Consider the following 16,101-nt stretch of genomic DNA (forward strand, 5'->3'; position numbering starts at 1 on the left):
GTACCTATCCCACGGAGGGCACTTGGCAGACACTAGTAATCTCTGGAATAGGTATTTTTTTAATGTTAGAAATTTCTTCATTATTACTTATTAAGCACCAGCTTAATACTGCAGAAAATTTCAGATCTCCCTTGATAACTCACTTTCTTTTCCCCACCCAAATTCTTGATCAAGAGTTTCCCAAGTAAAGACATGCTCTTCTCTCTTCTGTATAAAACTTTATGAAATAAAGGCAAAAGGTTGTGTACATCTTAATGGAAAATGCTGCCCAGGGCTCTGGAGACGGAGGCTGCCCAGGCTCCCTTCACTGCCCAGGTCCTGAAAGACTCTTGTTCATAAACTGTCTCTTCACAAAGCAAGCCCGCCACTTGCTGCGTTTATTATTCTGAGGGTCAAAAACTTTCTCACAAAGTCTCAGTCCAGTCTCTTGCCTTAGCTATCGTAAATAGGCTCTTATCACTTCATTTTCCTGTTTGTTTGCAGGTTTGGCATAAATTGCATTAAGTGGAAAATGAGGCTCTCCAGGAATGGGAAAATTAGTGATTCCCAATGTATACATTTCTTTCTTACCTTGGATTTTGGAATTGTACTTTTGGAGTTTCTTTGAACACTCAGAAATGTAGAGAGTCATATATATCAAGGTCCTATCAGCTTCATTCTTAATTTCATAGGTTTTGAAGAAGACATTGGCCTTGAAGTAACAGATGGCTTCATCCACAATATCTGCATCTTTTGTCTCTCTGGGAGCAGGTCCTTTGAATTGGCTTCTGATGGGTAACAGTGCCATGTTTCCAATGAGTTTGGTGTCAGGGCCCGTGAGAGAAGAGTGGTAAGCCAGCATCTTGGCAGCACCTGAGTTTCAACCCAGAGGAGTAGGATCACGAGAATAGGTATTTTAGGAGAGAGGTAGCTGAGGCTTTGGAGGCTTATTAATGTCCAAGGTCACACAGAAAATAAGAGGAGGGAGCTAGGACACAAAGCTGCTGCCTCTCTCACAGCTAATACATGGGAGAGCCAAGCTTCACACTCCAACTCTACTATGCCATACAGACATGCCTTGACCGGTGTCCTGTCCCACAGATTATTGGTGGCAAAGCTGGGATTAGAACCCAGGCTAGCTCTAAGTTTCTCTCTTCAAATTCCCCCTCTCAAATCCCCTTCTTATCTTGGCCCACTCTGGCTTTCCCCAGATAAGACTCTCCTAGCACGGTGAGCTCTTGAGGCCCTGCTTCTAACCACGTGAATAACCAGCACCCTCGTGACCAAAGCTGCCATCAGAGCCCTTGGAGACCTGCTCTAACTTTCTGCAACTCAGCTTTGCTGTTTTAAAATTACCAACCGTTTTGAGAAATATGCAAAAAACATGGTGCTAAATATGTATAATATACAGAGAAATGACAGGTCGTTGCTCTCAAAATTTTATTAGTTATTAGAGGAGATAAGCAGGTACTCAAATAACACAGAAGCATGAATAAGGTTGGAAGGGGAATTGGAAGGGGCTGAGTATAGGGGGACAAGCCTACCCTTCCATGGGCTCCTAGTTCTGCTGTGGGATGGTTGGGCTCACAGAGCCTATCCTCACAGAGCCTCCAGGTCTGGGGAGAGTGGGAAACAGGCTGCTTTTCAGTTCCAGTCCTCTCCCCTGAGGAGCTGGAGCACGCTGGGACCACTAGGGACCTCCCTTTAAGACTTCTGAATGGCTTCAAGGACACTGGGGTCACAGAACAACGCCATTTGGCAGATGGCAGAGGCTGCCTCGGGGAAGGAGAAAGGCTGTCTCTGATGCCAAGCCAGAGATAGAAAACATTTTCTCTGAGTTAGAGAATGGGAAGCGTGCCCTGATCTGTTCGGAAGCAGTGAATTGGCCCAATATCCCTGTACTTCCTCATCATTTGTAGGTCATAGCCCCATTTGAACTGTGGACCAATGCTGCAGAAAAAAGAACCTGGGCTCATACGACACATTGCATAACTCCTATAGTTTCTCAGATGCTTTAAAAGCTATCTATGGATTCCCAGGGGGTCCACAAACCCAAGGTTAAACATCCCTACATGAGGTGGTTTTTAAAAATGTCTGCAAACAGAGGAATTTTTAAGGCAGTGAAACTATAACGGTGGATACATATTATTATGCATTCCCATGAAATGAAAACATCAACAGTGAATGCTGATGTCAGCTGTAGACTTTGGGTGATGATGCATCAGCGGGGGTTCATCAATTGTAACAATTGTAACAAATTGTAACAAATGTATCAATTGTAACAAATGCACAATTCTGGTAGGGGGATGTTAATAATAGGGGAGGCTTTGCTTGTGTGGGAGCAGGAATTATATGGAAAACCTCTGTACCTTCTCAGTTTTACTGTGCACCTAACACAGCTCTAAAAAATGAAGTCAGCCAGGAGTGTTGGTTCACACCTGTAATCGCAGCACTTTGGGAGGCCAAGGTGGGAGGATCACTTGAGCTTAGGAGTTTGAGACCAGCCTGGGCATCAAAGTGAGAAGGTGAGACTTTATCTCTCACAAAACAAATTTTAAAGACTTAGCCAGGTGTGCTGGTGCACACCTATACTACAGACCCAGCTACTTGGGAGGCTGTGGCAAGAGGATCAGGATCATTTAAGTGCAGGAGTTTAAAGCTGCAGTCAGCTGTGATGGCGCCACTGTACTCTAGCCTGGGTGACAGAGTGAGACCCTGTCTCAAAAATAAATAAATACATATATATATATGTGTATATATATATATATATATATATATATATATATATATACATACACAAACACACACACACATATGTATATGTATAATAAAGTCTGGTTTTTGTTTTGTTTTGTTTTAAGAGACAGTGCCTCACTATTTTGACCAGGCTGGTTTCAAACTCCTGGGCTCAAGTGATCCACCTCAGCCTCCCAATGTGCTGGGATTACAGGGTGAGCCACTGCACCTGGCCGAAGTCTGTTTTTAAAAACAGTGGTGGCAAATTATTTGATACTCCTCCCATTCAAAGATAAAGTCTATGCCCCTTATCTTGAATCTGAGCAAGCTTGTGACTGCTTTTACCAATAGACCTTGGCTTCCAAAGCTAGTTCATAAAAATCTACACAGCTTCTACACTTAGTCTCGCTTCAGGGATACTCCTCTCAGAATTCAGCTCCATGCCAGATGGAGAGGCCACATGGAGGCACTGTGTAGGCAGTCCCAGCTGAGCCCAGCTTCTACGGGTTGAACTGCATCTCCCCAGAAATGTTAAAGACCTAATCCCCAGTATCTGTGAATGTGACCTTATTCAGAAACAGGGTCTTTGCAGATGATCAAGTGAGGATAAGGTCATTAAGGCGGGCCCTAATCCAAAATGACTGGAGTCCTTATGAAAAAAGAGGATGTAGGCACAGAGACAACACACACACACAGAAAGAACATCATGTGGAAATGAAGGCAGAGATCAAGGTGTCTCCTCTATAAGCCAAGGGATGCCAAAGGTTGCCAGCCAATGACCAGGAGATAGAAAAGAGGCAAGAAACAGACTGTTCCTCCCTGACCTCAGAAGAAATCAACTTGGCCAACACTTTCACCTTAGACTTCCAGCATCCAGAACTGTGGACAATAAATTTCTGTTGTTTTAAGCCACCCAGTTTGTGGTACTTCATTATGAAAGGCTTAGGAAGCTAACTCACCATCCTAGGAGGGATTCCTGCCCCGATTCCAGTGCAAATGAAGATCTTATCTCAGAAGAGCATGTTGCAGAATCCAGACATTTGAGTCCCCTGCAGCCATTCAGGTCTTTCCAGCTGAAGTCACAGACATCTTACGGTGGAGGCAAGCCATGGCTACTGTGCCCAGATTGAATTTCCGACCCACAGAATCCACGAACTTAATAAAATGGTGGCAGTTTGAGGCCACTAAGTGTAGGGTTGTTTGTTACTCAGCAATGGTTAACTGGAACACTACTTAAAACTCTGGCCTCTGACCAAACGAAATTATGTCCTCTTCCTTCCTTATCTGCCAAGGGGGATGGCCTATTTAAATTAAATGTCCAGGTAATGACATCATAGAACGTGAGAATTAGAAGGAAACTCGATACTCCCATTTAAGCAAAAACAAATTACCCACAGTCCCAGCTTCATTCAAATCAAACAGCTTTCATTTTTCCCTTTCAATCCTTGTGCATACATAATTTGCACATAGTTTATTCAAGATTCATTCAACATAGTTAAAATCAGAGTAGACGTAATTTTGGAGTCTGCTTTTTCCACTTGCAATTTATCATAGCATTTCAATGTTGCTATATAGTCTTTATATTACTTTAATTGCAAAAATTTTCAGAAGTGTTTGTACTTTAATTTACTCAATCGTTGTCTTTTTGAACAACATAGAAGTTTTGATGTGAATCTTCTTTAACTGCAATATTTTAATTATTGTTCTAAATTAGGGGTCAGTAAACTATGACCTGTGAGCCAAACTACCCACCCTATTTTTCTACTGCCTGTGAACTAGTAAGTTTCTTACGTTTTAAATGATCAAAAAGATATAAAATAATAATATTTTAACACACTAAAAAATTATGTGAAATCCCTAATCCAGTGCTTATAAAGTTTTGTTGGAACACAGCCATGCCCATTTATTTACATGTTGTCTGTGATTGCTTTCACAATACAATGGCAGAGTTGAGTGCTTGCAACAGAAACAGTGACCCACAGAGACTAATATAATTACTATCTGGCCCTTTACAGAAAACATTTGTCAACTCCTATCCTTAATTTACATCAAACCACATGCCTCAGAGGTTCCAACCTGTCCTTGGGTTCCTTCATGATTTTGGACTTGCCAGCCCCCACAATCGCATAAGCCAATTCCTTGAAATCAGTCTCTTTGTATATATGATCTCCTGGTTCTGTTTCTCTGGAGAACCCTGACCAACACAGCATCTAACATGCTTTTGTAGAATTGGTAAAGCTGTAGTGAAGGAGAAAGATCCTGAATGTTCAGGAGTGCTGCTGGGCTGTGAGGGTTTGCCTTAGATGAGCCGAGCACACTATACACATGGAAAGATCATGAGCTTGGAGTCTGATTCAGTTTGAGCACAAGGAATGGAAATCCACTCAGACTAGGCAGAGGTGAAGACTTATTGGAAGGATACAGAGATGTTCCCAGAATCCAAGTGCAGGAAGCAAAGCAGGGTCTCACAGGACTCAGACATCACCAGGTGGCTTCTCTTTCATCTCTCTGGTTCTGAGACTACAGAGTCCCTCTGTCTTTCCACATATCCCTTGCTCTCTCCAATGGAAAGCCAAGTTTTTCTGCTCACCCACAGACCAACATGGCCTTAGGGCTCTGTGGCATCACCGCTACCTCGACCTTCATTGTCTAACTGACTCCATTTCTCAGTCCTCCAATTATAAACTCCCAGGACAGAGATCTGATTGCCAGGAGCCTGTCATATACCCCTGTCCACAGCTATAGGCAGCCAAGGGTCATGTGGCATAAACATGACCACCTTCCCCACCACCCCTAATTAAGTAGAGGATGAGGAAGAGTGTCCATTTCACAAAAAGAGTGCTCCAAAATATGTCTACTGCAGACCTGATACCACCCTATCTTAGTCTGCTAAGGCTGCTATAGCAAATACCACAGATAGGGTGGCTTAAACATAAATTTCTTTCTCACCGTTCTGGAGGCTGGAAGTCCAAGATCTAGGTGCCGGAAGGGTCACATTCTCCTGAGGCCTCTCTTTTTGGCTTGCAGATAGCCACTTTCTTGCTGTGTCCTCACACGGCCTTTCTTCTATGCATGCGCATCCCTGGGGTCTCTTTCTCTCCTTATAAGGACACCGGACATACTGGATTAGGGCCCCACCCTAATGGCTTCATTTAATCTTCATTACCTCTTTAAAAGCCTTCTCTCCAAATACAGCCACACATCAAGTACTGGGGGTCAGGGTTTCAATACATGAATTCTGGGGGGCACATATGATGGTGAGTTTGATATGCCACTTGGGCTAGGCTGCAGTAGTCCGTTATTCAGGCACCTTTGATGGCATGCCCCTTCAGCCAGGGGAACCTCAGTAATTTACTTTTTTAAAAAGTGGGGACAATATTGCCTCATATAATTAATGTGCAGACTGGAAAAGGGGATGAGTATACAACATAAATGATAGCCATTATGATCATTATTTTTTCTCCCAAACAGGCAGGCAGGGCACCCACTTCCTGTGCTTCTGAACCACTCTTGCTTTGTGTCGGATGGCTTTGCTCTTGCCCTCTTCTGCCTTGGGTTAATCATGGTGTATTCACACCTTACATGGGATAAGTAGGATATTTTAAACATCAATTTTATTATCCAGTTATGTTAATGGTCTGTGAAATAACATGTGAAGAGTCCATTAAACATTGTGAAAGAGTTTCCATTTCATAAAAATGAGGGAATAATAAGAGAGGCCAATGTAATTCATTGCTGAGTGGGGGAGAGGCTGACTTTCATCTTCAGATGCCCTTCTAAGAGAAACAACTTTCATAACTTAGAACTCAGCATTTCAAAAGAATTTGGGGAATGGCTGACCCTTCTAGGCATTCACCAGCAGGATGTTTCTGACCAAGAAATAATTAAAAGTGTATGGAAAGAAACACAGGAATGACATTTAATAGCTTGTAGTTGAGATGAATTTTGATCTAAAATGTTAATTTTTTTTATTTGAACCAACTCTATCCTACTCTCTGAGTCCTACTTCATTGCACAACCACAGTCTGTCAGTCTTGTGTATAACCTGCTTAGAAAAGGCGGAAAGGTAATTGTGTAAACAACTTCCACCTAGATCCTCCTCCTGTTCTGAGCCTAATACCAGCCCTGCCCCCAAGCTCTCAGGAACCTCATGAACAATGGACTCTAATCCATGCTTGAATCTCTGACGACCATCTCTTCATTTCTTCAGACTGTTTTATGTCATAGGTTTACAGATTTCCTGGAATACTTTCCACACTTTGCTTCTGAGACATCACACTCTCCTGGATTTCCTTGTACTTCCTAGGCCAGTACTTCTCAGGAACCTTTGCTGACTTCTCCACACCTCCTTGATCCTTATCATTGGAGACCTCAGGAGTGGGGTTTGGATTTCTTTTCTTCTTTTTCTATAACAATCCCTTGCATCCAGTCTTACGGTTGTAAATGCCATCTATAAGCTGACACCTTCTAGATCTAGCTCTCGCCTGGACTCTAGACTCATATATCAGCTGTCCACTGAAGTGCCTAACAGGCATCTGGAATGTAACTTTCCCAAAATCAAATTCCTGATCTCCCTCCAAAATCTGCTGCATCGACACTATTTCCCATCTTAATATCAACCGCATCCTTGCAGTTGCTCAAGCCAAGAGTTCTTCACTTCATTCATTTTTCTTTTCATTCTTATCTCCCAATCCAACAGCAAATCCTGTCAAGTCTACCTTCATCATATACCTTGAGACTTGCCACTGTTTACCACCTTCACACTGCTGGGATCTTGGTCCAAGCTCCCATCATTTCTCATCTTGACTATTTTTTTTTTAATAGAGATGGGTCATGTCATGCTGTGCAGGCTTGGGTGCAGCAGCTATTCACAGATGTGATCATAATGCACGATAACCTCGAACTCCCGGGCTTGAGTGGCCCTCCCGCCTCAGCCTTCATCTTGACTATTGCTCTGCCTTCGTTCCATCTTAGACTATTCTTTACCCAGTAGTCAGAGAGATCCTTTAGATCATAATCAGACCATGTTGCTCCTCTACTCAACCTATCAATGGCAGCCATTTCCCGTAGAGCAAAAGCCAGAATCTGTCCAGTGACTTCCGGGCCCTGCAGGATTGGGCCTCCCTGCCATCCATTCTCTCACTTCATCTCCTCCTCTCCTCTCCTTCAGTCACTCTAGTCACATTCACCTTTTTGCTGTTCCTCCACCCATGCCGGGCATGCCCCTGTCTCATGTATTTACTGTTTCACCAACCTGGAAGACATTTTCCCCAGGCAGCCACATGGCTGATTTCTTTACTTCCTTTTAAGGCCTTGATGAAATGTCACCTTCTTTGTGTGGCTTTCTCTGGCCATGCTATTTAAAATGACAGCCAACTTCCCAATCTGTACCAGTACTTCCTGTCCCCCTTCCCTGCTGCGTTATCTCTGAGGCCTTGGTCATCGTTCGACACTCTAAGTATTTTCTTGCGTGTTCTGTTTATCTCTGTCTCAACGCTGGAACCCCAGGAGGGCAGGGCTTTGTCTATTTTGCTCACTTCTGTATCTCTAGCACCCAAAACAATTGAATCTGTTGTATGAATATACAAATGATTGTTCCTGCTGGAAATTTTTCAAACCACCTCACATTACAGTTGAGAAAACTGAGGCAAAGCCAATGACGGTTTGCCAAATATCACATAATTTTTTAATGGCTCAGAGTTGAGAGTAGAGACCAGTTTTCCTGACTCAGAGTCCAGCTTTCTATCAAGTAAAATATCCTCTATCTTCTGTCCAAATGGATTTTACAATTTTGTGGAACATAAATCATGGTTTCAAATTTCACTCTAATCATGATACCCAGCACAGTTCAAAGTAATTATAGATGATGTTTAAAAATATTAATTTCAGGGTCACTGAACCAGTGACAAATCCAAATAGTTAAGAGTATTATGAAAGAACTTGTGTTTCCTTAACTTTTATTTTAGGTTCAGGGTTACATGCACAGATTGGTTATATAGGTAAATTGCATGTTACGGGAGTTTGGTATACAGATGAGTTCATCACCCAGGTCATAAGCATAGTACTTGATAGATAGTTTTTCGATCCTCACCCTCCTCTTACCTTCCACCCTCAAGTAGGCCCCGGTGTCTATTGTTCCCTTCTTTGTGACCAAGTGTAGTCAGTGTTTAACTCCCACTTATAGGTGAAAACATGCAGTATTTGGTTTTCTGTTCCTGTGTAAGTTTGCTTCGGATAATGGCCTCCAGCTGCATCCATGTTACTGCAAAGGACATGATCTCATTCTTTTTTATGGCTGCATAGTATTCCATGGTGTATATGTACCACATTTTCTTTATCTAGTCTACCATTGATGAGCATTTAGGTTGATTCCACGTCTGTGCTATTGTGAATAGTACTGCAATGAACATACACAGAATGCGTATTTAGGGTAGGATGATTTATATTCCTTTGGGTATACCCAGTAATGGGATTGCTGGGTCAAATGATAGCTCTGTTTTAAGTTCCTTGAGAAATCACCAAACTTCTTTCCACAATGGTTAAACTAATTTACTTTCCCACCAACAGTGGATAAGCATTCCTAAAGGGACTTTTTCCCACTGAGTTTTAGAGTACAAGTGACTGATTCCTGAGCCAGTTTCTAACATAGATGATAGTAATACCAATGATAGCCACCATGAGAGTGCCCACCAAATGCCAGGTCCTTTGTGTATACTACTGCATTTAATTTTTACAACAACCTCTAAAGAAGATATTAATGTTATTCCCATTTTACAGATAAATAAATTGAGGCACAGTGAGGTTAAGTAACATGTCCAACTCCACATAATTAATAAAAAGCAGAGATGGGGTTCGAGGTCATATTTGTCTGACTTGAAGCCCATGTTCTGAATCACTGCCCTGTATTGCTTCCCATCCATATGTCCAAATGGACAAAAACTTTCAAAGGCCACTCAGCAAGGAGTACTTGATTCCGAGTTTTCTATGACAGCCTAAATCCTGTTATTTCATTCTGGGTGCAGAGCACATGGGAAACTACCATTGCTCCCTGGGAGGTAGCCCTTCTGGTAATCCCTGTGCCATCTGGGAAATACTGACTGCAAAGCAAAACCTCTCACCACTAGCTTAAGCAATTAAATATTAGGAATTCCACATGAAATAGAAAGAAGAGCACAGAACTCTTCACTATTCATGGGGGAGTGCATAGACCCAGGATAGGAGAGGATTGCGGGAAGCGAATGAACTACAATTCATTAAAGTATCAATGGTTGTGCTAGGCACTTATCAGATATTATTTTGTTTATTCCTTATAACAACCTTTTGAAGTGACTATCACTGCAGTATTCTTTTTCTACAGATGAGAAAACAGAAGTTGAAAGATATATCTTGGCCGGGCATGGTGGCTCATGCCTGTAATCCCAGCACTTTGGGAGGTGGAGGCGGGCAGATCACCTGAGGTCAGAAGTTTAAGACAAGACTGGTCAACATAGTGAAATCTGTCTCTACCAAAAATACAAAAATTAGCTGGGCATGGTGATGCATGCCCATAATCCCAGCTACTCGGGAGGCTGAGGCAGGAGAATCACTTGAACCTGGGAGGTGGAGGTTAGAATGAGCTGAGATGGTGCCACTGTACTCCAGCCTGGGCGACAGAGCAAGACTCCATTTCAAAAAAAAAAAAAAAAAAAACTCTTGAACAAGGTCATCCAGCTATCAGAAGAGGAAGGCTTTGAACACAGATGAACATGATTTCAAAGCCAGCAGACATTCCTTCATCTCTGCTGAGCAAGCCAACTTTCTGAGCCTCGGTTTCCTTGTACGACAGGAGAAGGTTGTATCAGAGGTTCTCAAAGCTTTAACAGTCTATTGCTCCAGTTTTCACCTAGCAGGCACAAAGACTTTTAAAGGCCTTTAGGTTGATGGAAAAATGAAAGGCATTGCCATTTCCTAACAGGGAAGGCAGGCATGACAATGAGTAATTGGTTTAGTCTAATTGTGATGTATACACTGATAAAAGCATGTATAAAACACAAAAGGATGGAGTGATTTATACTCTCTTGGTGGCAACACAAACCCTGCCAGACCTTTCAGTTCACAGAAGTGAAGTCACACAAACAGAGAGAGAGCCCAACTGCCATCTTTGTTCAATTGCCAAGCCAGCAGCAACCATTCCCGTCCCGCCTGTCATCGTGCCCCCCTCCTTTCTCCCAGCTGCCAAGGAGCAGATGTCTACAGAAATGGGTCATGGGATTGGAGCATTTGGAAGGTGAGAGGATGGAGGAATAAGAACATATTATAAAGCACCATTAATGATGCCCAAGTGCAGTGAACTTCAGGCAGGTTGTTGGTGAAGGGAAGATGGCCAGGGGAGGACCCAGGGGTACAGAAAGTGTATTGGCAAGAGAGCACTAATGCACAACTGTAGGCACTTCCCAAGCAAGTCTTGAGATGGTCAGATGTCAGAGCCAGGGAGCTTGGTGAAGTCAAGAAGGGGAGATGGGAGAATTGACAAAGCAAAATAAGATACCAGCCATGATACTAAACTTGTAGCAAAATATCCTTTTATGAAGATCCTCGTGGCCTGTGCTAAGTTGAGGTCATGTCTAAAAGAATCAATGCTGAGTGTCTGTGGGACTATGGGCCTCTTTTACAACTGGGGATGCAAATGTTGGCAAACACACCCTTTTCTCATACCCTTTGGGATGCTTACAGGACAGTGGTGCCAACAGTTGGGTCTGTGCTGGAAGTTCAGTCAACATTTGTGCAGTGGAAGAATGACAACGAAGCATCAGTCTCATGGGCTTACCTATCTAGAGGGCCATTTGTATTCTTATCTTGGAATAGATAGTGGTGTTTGGAATTCTGTTGGTTGCCAGGACATTGTCCAGTGAGGCTTAAAGAAAGGGAAGAATTTTATTCCTGAAAGGCGTGTCCCTGGTCCACTTTTTCAGAGAAGGACCCCTCTGAGTCTCTCCTTCCCATGGTATGGGATGGTATGAGGAACACATGCATACAGGGGATAGAGACAAAAATCTGTTTGATTTTAAAAATAGATTTGATTGTGTGACTCACATTTAAGTTCACTCCACCACATTCTGGACAATTTCTGTGTATCTTGGTATCAGCAGGAAGCAGAAACACTTAAATGATGTAAAAAATACCTTAAGGATTAAAGAAGAAAGCCTGAGCCAGCAGGGCAGGGGAACTGATAGAAGCCAGATGACCAGAACACACAAGGAAGGGGCCCCAGCTGGCCTGCAGCCCTGCGTTCTCCCAGGGAGACCTGGTACGGCTTCACCTCTGTGGCTGGCAGGCCCTTCCAAGTGGCCTGGCCTCTGCGCTTGAGCTCAGGAATGAAACTCTCCTTCTCAAGAAGGCCCAAACGGCATATCCTTTAAAGCTGGAACAACCCAGGAATATGTTAACAACTCTTTTTCAATCTACAACCCCAGGCCACAAAAGCCCAACCTTCCATCTTGGTGTTACTGACATGTCCCCATTGAGAGAGTCAAGATTCATCATTGGTTTACCTTGGGTCATCCCATTTCATAACAGAACTGTATTTGTTTTCTAGGGCTTCCACAGTGAAGTATCACATACTGAGTGGCTTAAATCAGAAATGTATTCTCTCAGAGTTCTGGAGGCTGGAAGTCTGAGCTCTAGATGTTGTCAGGACTTTGTCCCCTCTGAAGGTGCCAGAACAGGACTGAATTTGTTCCAGACCTCTCCCAGCTTTGAGTAGTTCCTCTGCAGGTGTCAGCATGACTCCAGTCTTCATGTGGTAAAGACTGTTCCTATTTGTATGTGTTTGTGTTCAAAGTTCCCCTTTCTATTTAGGGCCCACGCTACTCCTCCAGTAGGACCTCATCTTAACTTATCCAATTACATCTGCAACGACCCTTTTTCCAAATAAGGTCACAGTCTGCAGTACTGGGGGTTAGTCAGCTTTGGTTGAAAATTCAACATACGAGTTTGGGGTGGGGTGGGGTGGATAAATTTAACTCGTAACAAGAACATTGAATTTATCTCCTGGTTTGAGAAATTATTTAAAATTCATAAGATAAATCCACCATAATAAAAAAATTGGGGTTCTGTTTAAAAAGAGAATAAATGTGGCACAAGGTCTTAGTAATAAGAAAGATACAGGGAAAGTCACAGACTCTAGGGTATCAGTAAAAGAACAACTCAGTCCCTCCTCCTTCTACCCCTGGGTAAAGTAACAAACATCATCAGTGTCTTTAACAAAAAGGGAGGGTTAAACTGCACATTTTGAAATAGGGGCTAAGTGTAAGAGTCAGCGAACTGTGGCCTGTGGGTCAAATCTAGCCCTCCATCTGTTCAATAAAGTTTTATTAAAACACAGCCTCACCCATTTGTTTACATATTGTCTGTGGCTGCTTTTGCACAATAGCAGCAGAGCTGAGTTGTTGCGATAGAGACCATGTGACCCACAAAGCCTAAAACATTTACTATCCAGTCCTTTACAGAAAAACTTTACCAACATCTGGACTAGTACAAGGCAATGCTCAGAAAAACAACAATCCTAGAGAAAACGGAAATTCTAAGGCGGTAACCCAGCATGGCCATGAGGGAGCATCTGAGGCCTGGGGACTGGCAGGAAGGGTTGGATAGAGCTCACAAGGATGGTACTGCCCTCCTCAAACAGGCAAAGGAGCAAGCTCTGCAAAGGCTAATTCTTGGGGAACAAGTATCCCAGGTCAGCAGACGCTAGGTTCCCTCTTTCCAGCCATGGAAGTGTAGCAATAGTCTATTATTCCCTAAGGCAAGGCAATTCTCTGCTAGTTACAAGATCCTTTTGCCTGGGGGATCTAGTGTCTAATAAAACAACTCACCCAATCAGGATTTGGAAAGAGGAGTCTGGCCCTTTTGGCCCTGTGTCTTCCTGAAAGTTCTGAGTCCTACACACTTCAGGGCAATGGTTCTGAGCCCACTGCGGTGGTGCATGGGGGCCGCTCACAAAGGCGCTTTCCCCAGTCCTTTGAGAAACAAGAAAATAAAGTGGAGTTTTCATCACATTATTTTATTCCATTTGCAATGCTATCCTTTATTCTGAACCGTGCCCTCCACCTTCGGAGTTCAAGCATGGCACATTTGCCGTGAAATGGTGGTGAAAGTGGTTGATCACTGATGATTTATTTTCTCTTATCCTCGTTGGACCAAATAAAAAAGTCGCCAGCCCAACTTACTTTTTGTTTTTCCTTCTGAAAATGTATAAGCCCTAAATATTCAAACATCTGGGAAGCATGACTCTGGGCAGGGCCTATGGGCCCAGCCTTCCCTGGGTGAGGCACCCGCCGTGGAGAATGGATGACTCAGGTGACTTTTCTCTAGCAAATGCACTGCTCAGAATGGCTGGAAATTCCCTTTGTCTTCTGTGTGGTCGCCCCTGTGCCTGTAAGTCACAGACACCCAACTGGAGTTAGCTGATGCAAAAAAAGGAAAATGGCTCACACAATCGAACTGCCGAAGAGACAGGGGCAGCGTGGGCTCTGGGCCCCCATGTGCCCAGCTCTCCAGGCCCCCTGGACCTCTGTGTCCGTGTCCTGTCTCCTGTTCTTTCTCTCCTCTATCATCATTTTCTCTGAAGCAGAGGCACGGCTGTTAGCAGCCCCCGGCTTACCTCCCTGCAGCTCCCTGAAGGGAGAGAAAAAATGGTGGGTTCTAGTCTGCTTTGGCTGAAAAATCCCAGGTAGAGGCATTGGTTGGCCTGGCCTGAACTACATACCTGTAGGGTAAAGGACCATTGTGACCCAGATAGTCTGATGCCCCCTCCCTGCCCCAGGGTCTTTATGTCTCCTTCTCAGTGAGGCCTTCTCTGGCCACCCACTTAACTTGTACCCCTCAACCCCCAAGAAATCCCTGTCTCTCTTTACCCTACTCTATTTTTTTCCATAGCATTTATCGTCTTCTGACATACTAATTTGCTAATATTTCTGTCTAGCTCCTCCCACTATAATATAAGCTCCAGAAGGCAAGGATTATTGTCTGTTTTCCTTATTAATATACCCTAGTGTTGGCCAGGCGCGGTGGCTCACACCTGTAATCCGAACACTTTGGGAGGGTGAGGTGGGGGGATCACTTGAGGTCAGGAGTTCGAGACCAGCCTGATCAATATGGTGAAACACCATCTCTACTAAACATAAAAATTAGCCGGTGTGGTGGCATGTGCCTATAATCCCAGTTATTCAGGAGGCTGAGACATGAGCACAATAATCACTCAACCTGGGAGGCAGAGGTTGCAGTGAACTGAGATCACGCCACTGTATTCCAGTCTGGGAAACAGAGCGAGACTCGGTCTCAAAAAAAAAAAAAAAAATGGCTGGGCGCGGTGGCTCACATCTGTAATCCCAGCACTTTGGGAGGCCGAAGTGGGCAGATCACGAGGTCAGGAGATTGAGATCATCCTGGCTAACACGGTGAAACCCCGTGTCTACTAAAAATACAAAAAAAAAAAAAAAATTAGCCGGGCGTGGTGGCTGGCGCCTGTAGTCCCAGCTACTCGGGAGGCTGAGGCAGGAGAATGGCATGAATCCGGGAGGAGGAGCTTGCAGTGAGCTGAGATCGCGCCACTGCACTCCAGCCTGGGCGACAGAGCGAGACTCCGTCTCAAAAAAAAAAAAAAAAAAAAAAAAAATTGTATATATATGTATATCCATATCCTAGTGCCTGGTGCACAGTGGCTTAATAAATGTTTGTGGTAGAATAAAGAAATGAACAGTCTTGATGATCAGTCTCCTTTCACTAGAATGTAATCCTCCCATTAGAGCAGGGATTTTGACTTTTTTTTTTTTCTTTTCGTTGAGACAGGGTCTCATTCTGTCACTCAGGCTGGAGTGCAGTTGTGCAATCACGGTTCACTGTATCCTCAATCTCCCAAGCTCAAGCAATCCTCCCACCACAGCCTCCCGAGTAGCTGGGACTACTGGCACAGGCCACCATGCCTGGCTAATTTTTTGTACTTTTTGTACAGATGGGGTTTTGCCATGTTGCCCAGGCTGGTCTCAAACTCCTGGGCTCAAGCTATCCTCTCACCTTGGCCTCCCAAAGTGCTGGGATTACAGACATGAGCCACCACCGCTGGCCAGGATTTTGATTTTTGTTTGTTTGTTTGTTTTCCTAGACAACAGATACATCCTAGTGGCTAGAATAGTGCTTCACCCAGCACCCAGAGGACCCTCAATGAGTATTTGTTGACTTTGATAAATGAATGATTCCCTGTGGCTGTAGAGACGGCCCAATCATAGCATTTTGTCTCCATGGCTACAGTAACTCATTGATTCCCTTCCCAGAAGTGGAGCTCTGCTGTGGTTAATAAATATCCACTACATTTTCCTAACTTGGAGTGAACGTGGGCCCGAATGTAAA

The 16,101-nt window shown here is 43.7% G+C and overlaps 1 long non-coding RNA gene and 1 pseudogene across 2 annotated transcripts in view; both read right to left on the reverse strand.

Moving 5' to 3' along the window:
• Positions 1 to 16,101, reverse strand: part of LOC123572896 (uncharacterized) — a 187,695-nt gene that overhangs the window by 40,333 nt on the left and 131,261 nt on the right. The window lies entirely within an intron of this gene.
• On the reverse strand, positions 259 to 841 carry LOC102127005 (actin-related protein 2/3 complex subunit 3 pseudogene; annotated as a pseudogene).

The sequence above is a fragment of the Macaca fascicularis genome, chromosome 4 (assembly GCF_037993035.2).
Source record: "Macaca fascicularis isolate 582-1 chromosome 4, T2T-MFA8v1.1".
In the NCBI taxonomy this organism is placed as follows: domain Eukaryota; kingdom Metazoa; phylum Chordata; class Mammalia; order Primates; family Cercopithecidae; genus Macaca; species Macaca fascicularis.